At 43.0% G+C, this 10,199-nt stretch overlaps 1 pseudogene; it reads right to left on the bottom strand.

The window, feature by feature from the left end:
• Positions 1-306: 306 nt before the first annotated feature.
• LOC129050436 (cyclin-dependent kinase 8-like) lies at positions 307-1,959 on the bottom strand (annotated as a pseudogene).
• Positions 1,960-10,199: the final 8,240 nt, after the last annotated feature.

Raw genomic sequence — 10,199 nt, 5'->3', positions numbered from 1 at the left:
TTGAGTCTTGGTTATTTCATTAACATATACTGTATGTTTCAAGTACCAGTTAAACTTTGTGTCTGTGTGTATACTATTGGTCATATAATGTTGTTACACTGAAAAAATTCCCCACATACAAAGACAAATGCTTGCCCCTAGCACATTCACAGACTGTGAATGCTACAGACTGTCACTGAAAAAAATGCCTTGGTCAGTCTGAACCACGTCAGGTAAACTATGGAAGTAGCAAATCCACAACACAAACTGTGCTAGCACTTTCTTTTCAAATCTAACTCCAAAATAGGTACAACTTGGAAGACACTACCCCAGTCTGTGAAAGGTGGTGGAACTTGGCTACTGGACATTTTGAAGATGTGGTTGTACAGTACATTCTCATGGCCCATACCAGGTTCCCGCGGAGAGCTGCACAGTCAGCCCTGCAGCATTCGCAACAGTGCATGGACAAGATTCCGATGCAGCTCAGTGCCGATGTGTCTGATGTGAGTACTGTGGAGGCTGCTGGGAGGTAGCTGAGTATCCCATGCTGCTCTGCGGCTGGGATGTGCTTGGTCCAGGGTTGGGGTAGGCAGCATGTGGATTGGAGCGCTGATAGTCTGAGGTCATGATAAGTCCACCTGAGGTAGTGGTGGGAGGAACAACTCTCACTTTCCTCAACGGGGTCCCTGTGTGTGACTGCTGACTTGATTCCCTGGGTGGCCAGTTCCATTCATGTGGTTATCGCCCTGCTGCTGCTGGTTCTTTTTGTCTCCTTTGTCATCAGGTTCTTCTTCCGTTAAAAATTCTCATTTTGGGTAAAGGATTTGACAATCGGTAAAAACGTCTGATGTAGGAAGTGGGTCTTCTAAGAAATAGAGATCCTGCATAGCCTGTTCTGAGGTAATTCGCTTTATTGGGTCCATGGTAAGCAACTTTTGAAGCAAGTGGAATGCTTTACTATCTGGTTTAACTTTGTTTTTCCATATACTTGATAAGACTGCAGTTGGTATATGTATTTCTTCTGAAATCTTTCATTAATGTTGAATGTTCAGGCATCTTTTTTACTTCTTCTCAATCTTTGTCTGCAGGAAATACCATTACATTGAATATTCTGTCCAGCTGGTCATGGTGATGAGGATTACTAGTTTTGATGTCCTCTTGTCGACAGTGAAATATTGGTTCTGATGTTAGTAGTTCTGCAAATATACACCCTACAGCCCAAATATCATTAGCTTTGGTATAATGCCTTGCTCCAAGAAGTAGTTCAGGGGCTCGGTACCAGAATGTAACAACCACTGGATCCAAATTTGCTAAAGTCTTCAAAGGGGAATTAAATAATTGGGCAAAGCCCATTTCAGATTTGAATTTGATGCCACCAAAATGGACTGGAGAAACTTCTTTAAAAGCACATGTAAAGACTTAACAGGCATTTCTGAGGGCACTAGGGTGAGTGCTGACAGGGTCTGTAATTTTTACTCTTCGTCACTCAGGACCTTCACCCATAACTAAAATATTAGCAGGTTTCAAATCTCTGTGCAACACCCAGTTAGCACGCAGGTAGTGAATACCATCTAGGATCTGATATAATAGTGACTTCACCACTCCCCGAGGTAACTGAACTGGCTTCTTGTTTGCTTTAGAAGCTCTGAGAAACTTGATTATATGCCAGAGGTCATGTTCAGTGTAGTCAAACAGAAGCCACACCTTCCTATCAGCATGAGACACAAACACCTTTTGAAGAGAAATGACGTTTGGATGCTCAAGCTCTCGAAGTAATGCTATTTCTTTACACGCGGACACAGAGATCCCAGTTCCTTCTATTTGTTTTAAATCATAGTCTTTATCATCCTTCCCATCTTTCCTCTTGGCTTTGTAGACGTGACCATAAGTGCCTTGGCCAACTTGGCAGCACTTGTATTCAAACAGGTCCTCGACCCGCTCCCGCTCGCTGCTGAGCTTCACTTTAAAGTCATAGTCCATTGTCACATCCTCCAAGGCCGGGAGATCTGGGTCGGGGGACCGGGGGCAGGGGTGGGGACCGGGGAAGCACGGGCAGCCGCAGTCCCCAGGAATCCGCCCGCTCTACGCCCCCAGGCGGCAGCACCAGCCCGACTGATGCGGCAAGAGCAGGAAGAGGCCCCGGGAAAGCGCCGGGGACATCCAGTGGGGCGGAAGGGTAGAGGCCGGCCAGGGTGGAGGAACGGGGAGGATCCCCCCCGCGAAGGAGAGCCGAGGGACCAGGGCTGGGGGTGGGGATCGGTGTCTCTGCCATTGTCCCTGCGGGCTTCCTGGGCGCCGGCTCCGCCGCTCTCTCCCGCCACGCGCGAGTTCTGCTCCTGCTGTGGTGGGAGCGGCGGGGCGGCCAGGCGGGCTCTCGTCCTCGCACACGCGCACTCACGCCTCACGAGCTCACACACACGCTCACACTCACTCACCCTCCCATACACTCAAATATGGGCAGCGCCGCACAGCAACCGGCACCTCCTCAAAGCTATCTAGATTCTTTTTTTTTTTTTTATGTTATTATTATTTTTTTTTCTCTTTTATTATTATTATTATTATTATTATTATACTTTAGGTTTTATGGTACATGTGCGCAATGTGCAGGTAAGTTACATATGTATACATGTGCCATGCTGGTGCACTGCACCCACCAACTCGTCATCTAGCATTAGGTATATCTCCCAATGCTATCCCTCCCCCCTCCCCCCACCCCACAACAGTCCCCGAAGTGTGATGTTCCCCTTCCTGTGTCCATGTGTTCTCATTGTTCAATTCCCACCTATGAGTGAGAATATGCGGTGTTTGGTTTTTTGTTCTTGCGATAGTTTACTGAGAATGATGATTTCCAGTTTCATCCATGTCCCTACAAAGGACGTGAACTCATCATTTTTTATGGCTGCATAGTATTCCATGGTGTATATGTGCCACATTTTCTTAATCCAGTCTATCATTGTTGGACATTTGGGTTGGTTCCAAGTCTTTGCTATTGTGAATAATGCTGCAATAAACATACGTGTGCATGTGTCTTTATAGCAGCATGATTTATAGTCCTTTGGGTATATACCCAGTAATGGGATGGCTGGGTCGAATGGAATTTCTAGTTCTAGATCCCTGAGGAATTGCCACACTGACTTCCATAAGGGTTGAACTAGTTTACAGTCCCACCAACAGTGTAAAAGTGTTTCTATTTCTCCACATCCTCTCCAGCACCTGTTGTTTCCTGACTTTTTAATGATTGCCATTCTAACTGGTGTGAGATGGTATCTCATTGTGGTTTTGATTTGCATTTCTCTGATGGCCAGTGATGGTGAGCATTTTTTCATGTGTTTTTTGGCTGCATAAATGTCTTCTTTTGAGAAGTGTCTGTTCATGTCCTTCACCCACTTTTTGATGGGGTTGTTTGTTTTTTTCTTGTAAATTTGTTGGAGTTCATTGTAGATTCTGGATATTAGCCCTTTGTCAGATGAGTAGGTTGCGAAAATGTTCTCCCATTTTGTAGGTTGCCTGTTCACTCTGATGGTAGTTTCCTTTGCTGTGCAGAAGCTCTTGAGTTTAATTAGATCCCATTTGTCAATTTTGGCTTTTGTTGCCATTGCTTTTGGTGTTTTAGACATGAAGTCCTTGCCCATGCCTATGTCCTGAATGGTAATGCCTAGGTTTTCTTCTAGGGTTTTTATGGTTTTAGGTCTAACATTTAAGTCTTTAATCCATCTTGAATGGATTTTTGTATAAGGTGTAAGGAAGGGATCCAGTTTCAGCTTTCTACATATGGCTAGCCAGTTTTCCCAGCACCATTTATTAAATAGGGAATCCTTTCCCCATTTCTTGTTTTTGTCAGGTTTGTCAAAGATCAGATACTTGTAGATATGTGGCATTATTTCTGACGGCTCTGATCTGTTCCATTGATCTATATCTCCGTTTTGGTACCAGTACCATGCTGTTTTGGTTACTGTAGCCTTGTAGTATAGTTTGAAGTCAGGTAGTGTGATGCCTCCAGCTTTGTTCTTTTGGCTTAGGATTGACTTGGCGATGCGGGCTCTTTTTTGGTTCCATATGAACTTTAAAGTAGTTTTTTCCAATTCTGTGAAGAAAGTCATTGGTAGCTTGATGGGGATGGCATTGAATCTGTAAATTACCTTGGGAAGGATGGCCATTTTCATGATATTGATTCTTCCTACCCATGAGCATGGAATGTTCTTTCATTTGTTTGTATCCTCTTTTATTTCCTTGAGCAGTGGTTTGTAGTTCTCCTTGAAGAGGTCTTTCACATCCCTTGTAAGTTGGATTCCTAGGTATTTTATTCTCTTTGAAGCAATTGTGAATGGGAGTTCACTCATGATTTGGCTCTCTGTTTGTCTGTTATTGATGTATAAGAATGCTTGTGATTTTTGCACATTGATTTTGTATCCTGAGACTTTGCTGAAGTTGCTTATCAGCTTAAGGAGATTTTGGGCTGAGACAATGGGGTTTTCTAGATATACTATCATGTCATCTGCAAACAAGGACAATTTGACTTCCTCTTTTCCTAATTGAATACCCTTGATTTCCTTCTCCTGCCTAATTGCCCTGGCCAGAACTTCCAACACTATGTTGAATAGAAGTGGCGAGAGAGGGCATCCCTGTCTTGTGCCAGTCTTCAAAGGGAATGCTTCCAGTTTTTGCCCATTCAGTACGATATTGGCTGTGGGTTTGTCATAAATAGCTCTTATTATTAATAATGGGAGACTTTAACACCCCACTGTCAACATTAGACAGATCAACAAGACAGAAAGTCAACAAGGATACCCAGGAATTGAACTCAGCTCTGCACCAAGCGGACCTAATAGACATCTACAGAACTCTCCACCCCAAATCAACAGCATATACATTTTTTTCAGCACCACACCACACCTATTCCAAAATTGACCATATACTTGGAAGTAAAGCTCTCCTCAATAAATGTAAAAGAACAGAAATTGTAACAAACTGTCTCTCAGATCACAGTGCAATCAAGCTAGAACTCAGGATTAAGAATCTCACTCAAAACCGCTCAACTACGTGGAAACTGAACAACCTGCTCCTGAATGACTACTGGGTACATAACGAAATGAAGGCAGAAAAAAGATGTTCTTTGAAACCAACGAGAACCAAGACACAACATACCAGAATCTCTGGGATGCATTCAAAGCAGTGTGTAGAGGGAAATTTATAGTACTAAATGCCCACAAGAGAAAGCAGGAAAGATCCAAAATTGACACCCTAACATCACAATTAAAAGAACTAGAAAAGCAAGAGCAAACACATTCAAAAGCTAGCAGAAGGCAAGAAATAACTAAAATCAGAGCAGAACTGAAGGAAATAGAGACACAAAAAACCCTTCAAAAAATCAATGAATCCAGGAGCTGGTTTTTTGAAAGGATCAACAAAATTGATAGACCGCTAGCAAGATTAATAAAGAAAAAAAGAGAGAAGAATCAAATAGATGCAATAAAAAATGATAAAGGGGATATCATCACCGATCCCACAGAAATACAAACTACCATCAGAGAATATTACAAACACCTCTATGCAAATAAACTAGAAAATCTAGAAGAAATGGATAAATTCCTCAACACATACACCCTCCCAAGACTAAACCAGGAAGAAGTTGAATCTCTGAATAGACCAATAACAGGAGCTGAAATTGTGGCAATAATCAATAGCTTACCAACCAAAAAAAGTCCAGGACCAGATGGGTTCACAGCCGAATTCTACCAGAGGTACAAGGAGGAGCTGGTACCATTCCTTCTGAAACTATTCCAATCAATAGAAAAAGAGGGAATCCTCCCTAACTCATTTTATGAGGCCAGCATCATCCTGATACCAAAGCCTGGCAGAGACACAACAAAAAAAGAGAATTTTAGACCAATATCCTTGATGAACATTGATGCAAAAATCCTCAATAAGATACTGGCAAAGAGAATCCAGCAGCACATCAAAAAGCTTATCCACCATGATCAAGTGGGCTTCATCCCTGGGATGCAAGGCTGGTTCAATATATGCAAATCAATAAATGTAATCCAGCATATAAACAGAACCAAAGACAAAAACCACATGATTATCTCAATAGATGCAGAAAAGGCCTTTGACAAAATTCAACAACCCTTCATGCTAAAAACTCTCAATAAATTAGGAATTGATGGGACGTATCTCAAAATAATAGATTCTTAAGAAGAGACCAAGGCCAGGTGCGGTGGCTCACGCCTGCAATCCCAGCACTTTGGGAGGCTGAGGCAGGTAGATCACCTGAGGTCAGGAGTTCGAGGCCAGCCTGACCAACATGGCGAAACCCCGTCTCTACTAAAAACACAAAAATTAACCGGGCGGGGCGGTTGGGGCCTGTGATCCAACTACGCGGGAGGCTGAGGCAGGAAAATTGCTTGAACACGGGAGGCAGAGATTGCAGTGAGCCGAGATCATGCCATTGCACTCCAGCCTGGGCGACAGAGCGAGACTCCGTCTCAAAAAAAAAAAAAAAGAAGAGACCAGCATTTTCAGTTATCTATAACTCAGCCCAATGGGTAGAACGTGATGATAGAAATTCCAATAGAAAACTCAGGCATACTGAGGAGAACCCATGTGTGGTATACACTGATGGTTGCCTAATCAACACCATTACCTGCCCGACCCCCAAATTATTTCTTAATGGCTTCCCATTGTGGAGGTTGGAGATTCCTGGTTCTCACTCTTCCGGCTTCTCTTGCAGCTGGGGCTTGGGTATGTGCCCCGATCCTGGCCAGTGGAGCCTACAGGAAATCTTCTGGAAGATTCTGGAAGAAAAAGATTTTTCTTCCTGATAGAGACATATAAAGAGAAATGGTCCTTGGTGCCTTTAAACATGACTCTATGTCAATATGATGCTTGGAACTGTGGCAGCCATCTTGTAATCATGAGAAGACAGGTTTGAGGGCAAAAATGAACAAGCTAAGGATGGATGAGGGGAAAGATGAGAAGAGTTTGAGTATTTGATAGTATAATTTACTGACTCGGCCAGTTCTGCCATTGCCTACCTCAGACTCCTTGTTAAGCTGAGATAATAAGGTTCTCCCCCTTTTCAAAATAAATTTTTAAAGTTTAGAATAGTTTTAGATTTTTAAAAAATTGTGAAGATAGTGGAGAGAGCTCCTATATACCCCACACCCAGCTTCCTGTATTATTACATTTATGTTACATTTGTTATAATTAACAAACCAACATTAATACATTATTATTGGATAAAGCCCATACTTATTCAGATTCCTTTTGTTTTGACCTAATGTCCTTTTTCTGTCCCAGGATTCCATCCAGGGTGCTACATTACATTTAGTTATCACATCGCCTTAGGAACCTCTTGGCAGTGGCAGTTTCTCTGACTTTCCTTACTTTTGATCACCTGGATGATTTTGAGGCATACTGCGCAGGTAGATTCTCCCTCAATGGGGATTTGTCTGATGTTTTTCTTGTGATTAGACTGGGGTTATGGATCTTTTTGAGGAAGATCACAGACTGCAAAGTAATAAGGTTGTAACCCCATAAAGGAAGAGACTTTATTCTCAACACATCATATCAAGGGTACATATTATCACCATGACTTGCCACTGCTGATATAGCCTTCATCACCTAGCTGAGGGAGTGTTTGATACAAGGTTCCTTCACTGTGAAGTTAATCTTTTCCTTCCTTGCCTTCCTCTTTGGGAGGAAGTCACTAGACACAGCCCACATTAAGAGATGGGGAGTAATGCTTTACCTTCTTGAGGGAGAAGTAGCTACATAAATGATTTGAAATTCTGCACATGAGATTTGTCTATTCTCTCCTCATTTATTTATTATTGAGTCACTTATTTTTTATCTGTATGGACTCATAGATATTTATTTCATTATTTGGGTTATAATCTAATACCACCTTATTGTGTTACCAAATTGTTCTGGCTTTGACCATTGGGTGTTCTTTCAGTTGGCAGGGGGTTGGGGGAGTGAAGGGATCTTATATCCAAGGCCTATAGTAGGGGCTACTGAAATGTAGACCAAATAGGGGTCCCAGCAAACCCTCAGGGGATCTGAAGCACTTGCAAGAGCTGAAATTGAAGCTTTGTCAGCAAGGAGATATTGTCGAACTTCTCTGAAAACAACTGCTGTGCTTTTCTCCTGTTGAAAGAAAAAACAGAAGTTAAATCAATGATTGATGTCCAGTAGTGGCGAATATTTTTCTTATTTTTTTCTCTAATGCCTTTGTAAACTGAATCCTATCATATACCAAGAGATTCAAATGTTTTATAAGTTCATTTATAGATATTCTGTGAAGGGGAGTTTTCTCTCCCAAACTGGACTGAAGCTTGGACAGGGGACAAGGAAGATGCCCAGTGGACTAAATAAACCAGCTCAGGAATTAAACGAAGCAATGAAGGAAGAGCTGCCCCAACAAGGTCAGGTAGTGGAGGGGATTTGAGTACCCAGGAGGAATGACTTCAGATCTTGTACACAAAAGCCACGAGGTGGGTTTTTCAAGCACCAACCTTAAATTCAGCACCAGGGGTCAAAGACAGCTACCCAGAGTTCTACTGAGATTTCTTCTGGCCTTAAATTAGGGCTGATCTTCCAGGTCAGGGCTTCTCCACAACGCAGACTTCATTTTCCAGCTGATTGTGTAATGTCTCAACCCCAATAACTGAAGTAGAATTAATCTCTTTCCTGTCGCCTCCCTTATTCATAGGACCTCATCCCAAATTGTATTTATTTCTCGCTTGCATCAAAGTTGGTACAGTGTTATTGCATAATAGTTATGAGCCTGTGCTCTGGACTCAGACGGCCTGTGTTTAAATAAAAAGTCTGCGGCTTCCTAGTGGTGTGACCCTGTGTAAGTTTTTTTATTTTTTTGACCATTGTGAGTCTTTGCTTGATGCGTTCATGTAACAAATATTTATTGAATTCTTCCAATATATAAAGGATATGTCTGGGTCTTGGGAATAAAGCTGTGCTGCTTATATAAGCTGCATTCTCTTGGGATGAAACAGACAGCACAAGCATACTTTAAAAATCCATAAAATAATTTCAAAGTGATAAATCTTTTAAAGAAAATTAAACAAGACATTGTGGCACAGAGTAACTTAAGGGAGAGACTTCAGCTGGAATAGTTGGAGGAGCTGTCTCTGAAGAGATGAGATTTTAGTGGAGACCTGAAGGGGTGAGATGGAACCAGCCATATAACAAGTCAGAGGAAGAGGGGTCCAGGTAGAGGGTAGCAAGTACTCAACCTCTGAGGCAGGAAGGAGCATGTCATGTGTTTTAGTTTCCTAGGGATGATGTAACAAATTAACACAAACTGAATGGCTTAAAACAACAGAAGTTAATTATCTTGTGGTCCTGGAGGATTGAAGTCCAAAGTCAAGGTGTCAGTAGGGCCATGCTTCCTCGAAAACCTCTAGAAACATTCTTATCATACCCCACTGGGCAAGGGCCCAACTGAAGGGACATCCCTATTATATCCTGCTGGGCAAAGGTCCAAGGAAAACCCTATTCACATCCCACTGGAGAAAGGGCCAAACCATCTGATCATAAGTACATCTTTTCAATATCCTGCTGGGCAGCAAGCCATATTGCCCAGACCCCTCCCGCCCATACCTGTAAGTACCCCAGCCTGTAAGCAGCAGAGGGCTCTGGCATTAAGCTGATCCCCTACTTCTGCAGGTTTTTTGCAATATACCTGTGTTGCTGTTGAGCCACCCTCTGTGTGTGTGTGTGTCTTTCTTTAACCCTCACCTTCCCTTCAAAACCTAACAGGGAGCTCTGAGAGCAGGGACCCTCTTGGTATTATGTTTGTAGTGCCTACGATGCCCAGCAGGGTGCCCTGTATGTAGAAGGGCCTCAGTAAAGACATGATGATGGCAGCGAACTTGCCTACTGGGAGCAAGGCAAAGGAGGACTGCATGGGAAAGGTCCACAACCAGTGAGAGTGCAGTCAGGAAGGCACTGGACCAGGAACACGCTGGGAAATTACCTGCAATCCCCCTGGTCTTGGTTGTCATGAAAAAAAATTCTCATCAATAAAAAGAGTCAATGAAACCTGGGGAAGCCTTGTGGCCACACAGAAGATCAGACAGACACTAGGAAGGTAATAGAGGAAAGTGGGACCTGGGGGAGGGAGCGTGACTGCCTAGAGGTGCTCCTCCCACTCCAGGCACTTGTTATCCTGGGAAATGCAGGACCAGTGGGGCCCGGTCTTT

This window comes from Pongo abelii, chromosome 16, assembly GCF_028885655.2.
Source record: "Pongo abelii isolate AG06213 chromosome 16, NHGRI_mPonAbe1-v2.0_pri, whole genome shotgun sequence".
Classification (NCBI taxonomy): domain Eukaryota; kingdom Metazoa; phylum Chordata; class Mammalia; order Primates; family Hominidae; genus Pongo; species Pongo abelii.
The sequence above is the reverse complement of the archived record's forward strand: the minus strand, read 5'-3'. Positions and strand labels throughout refer to the sequence as shown.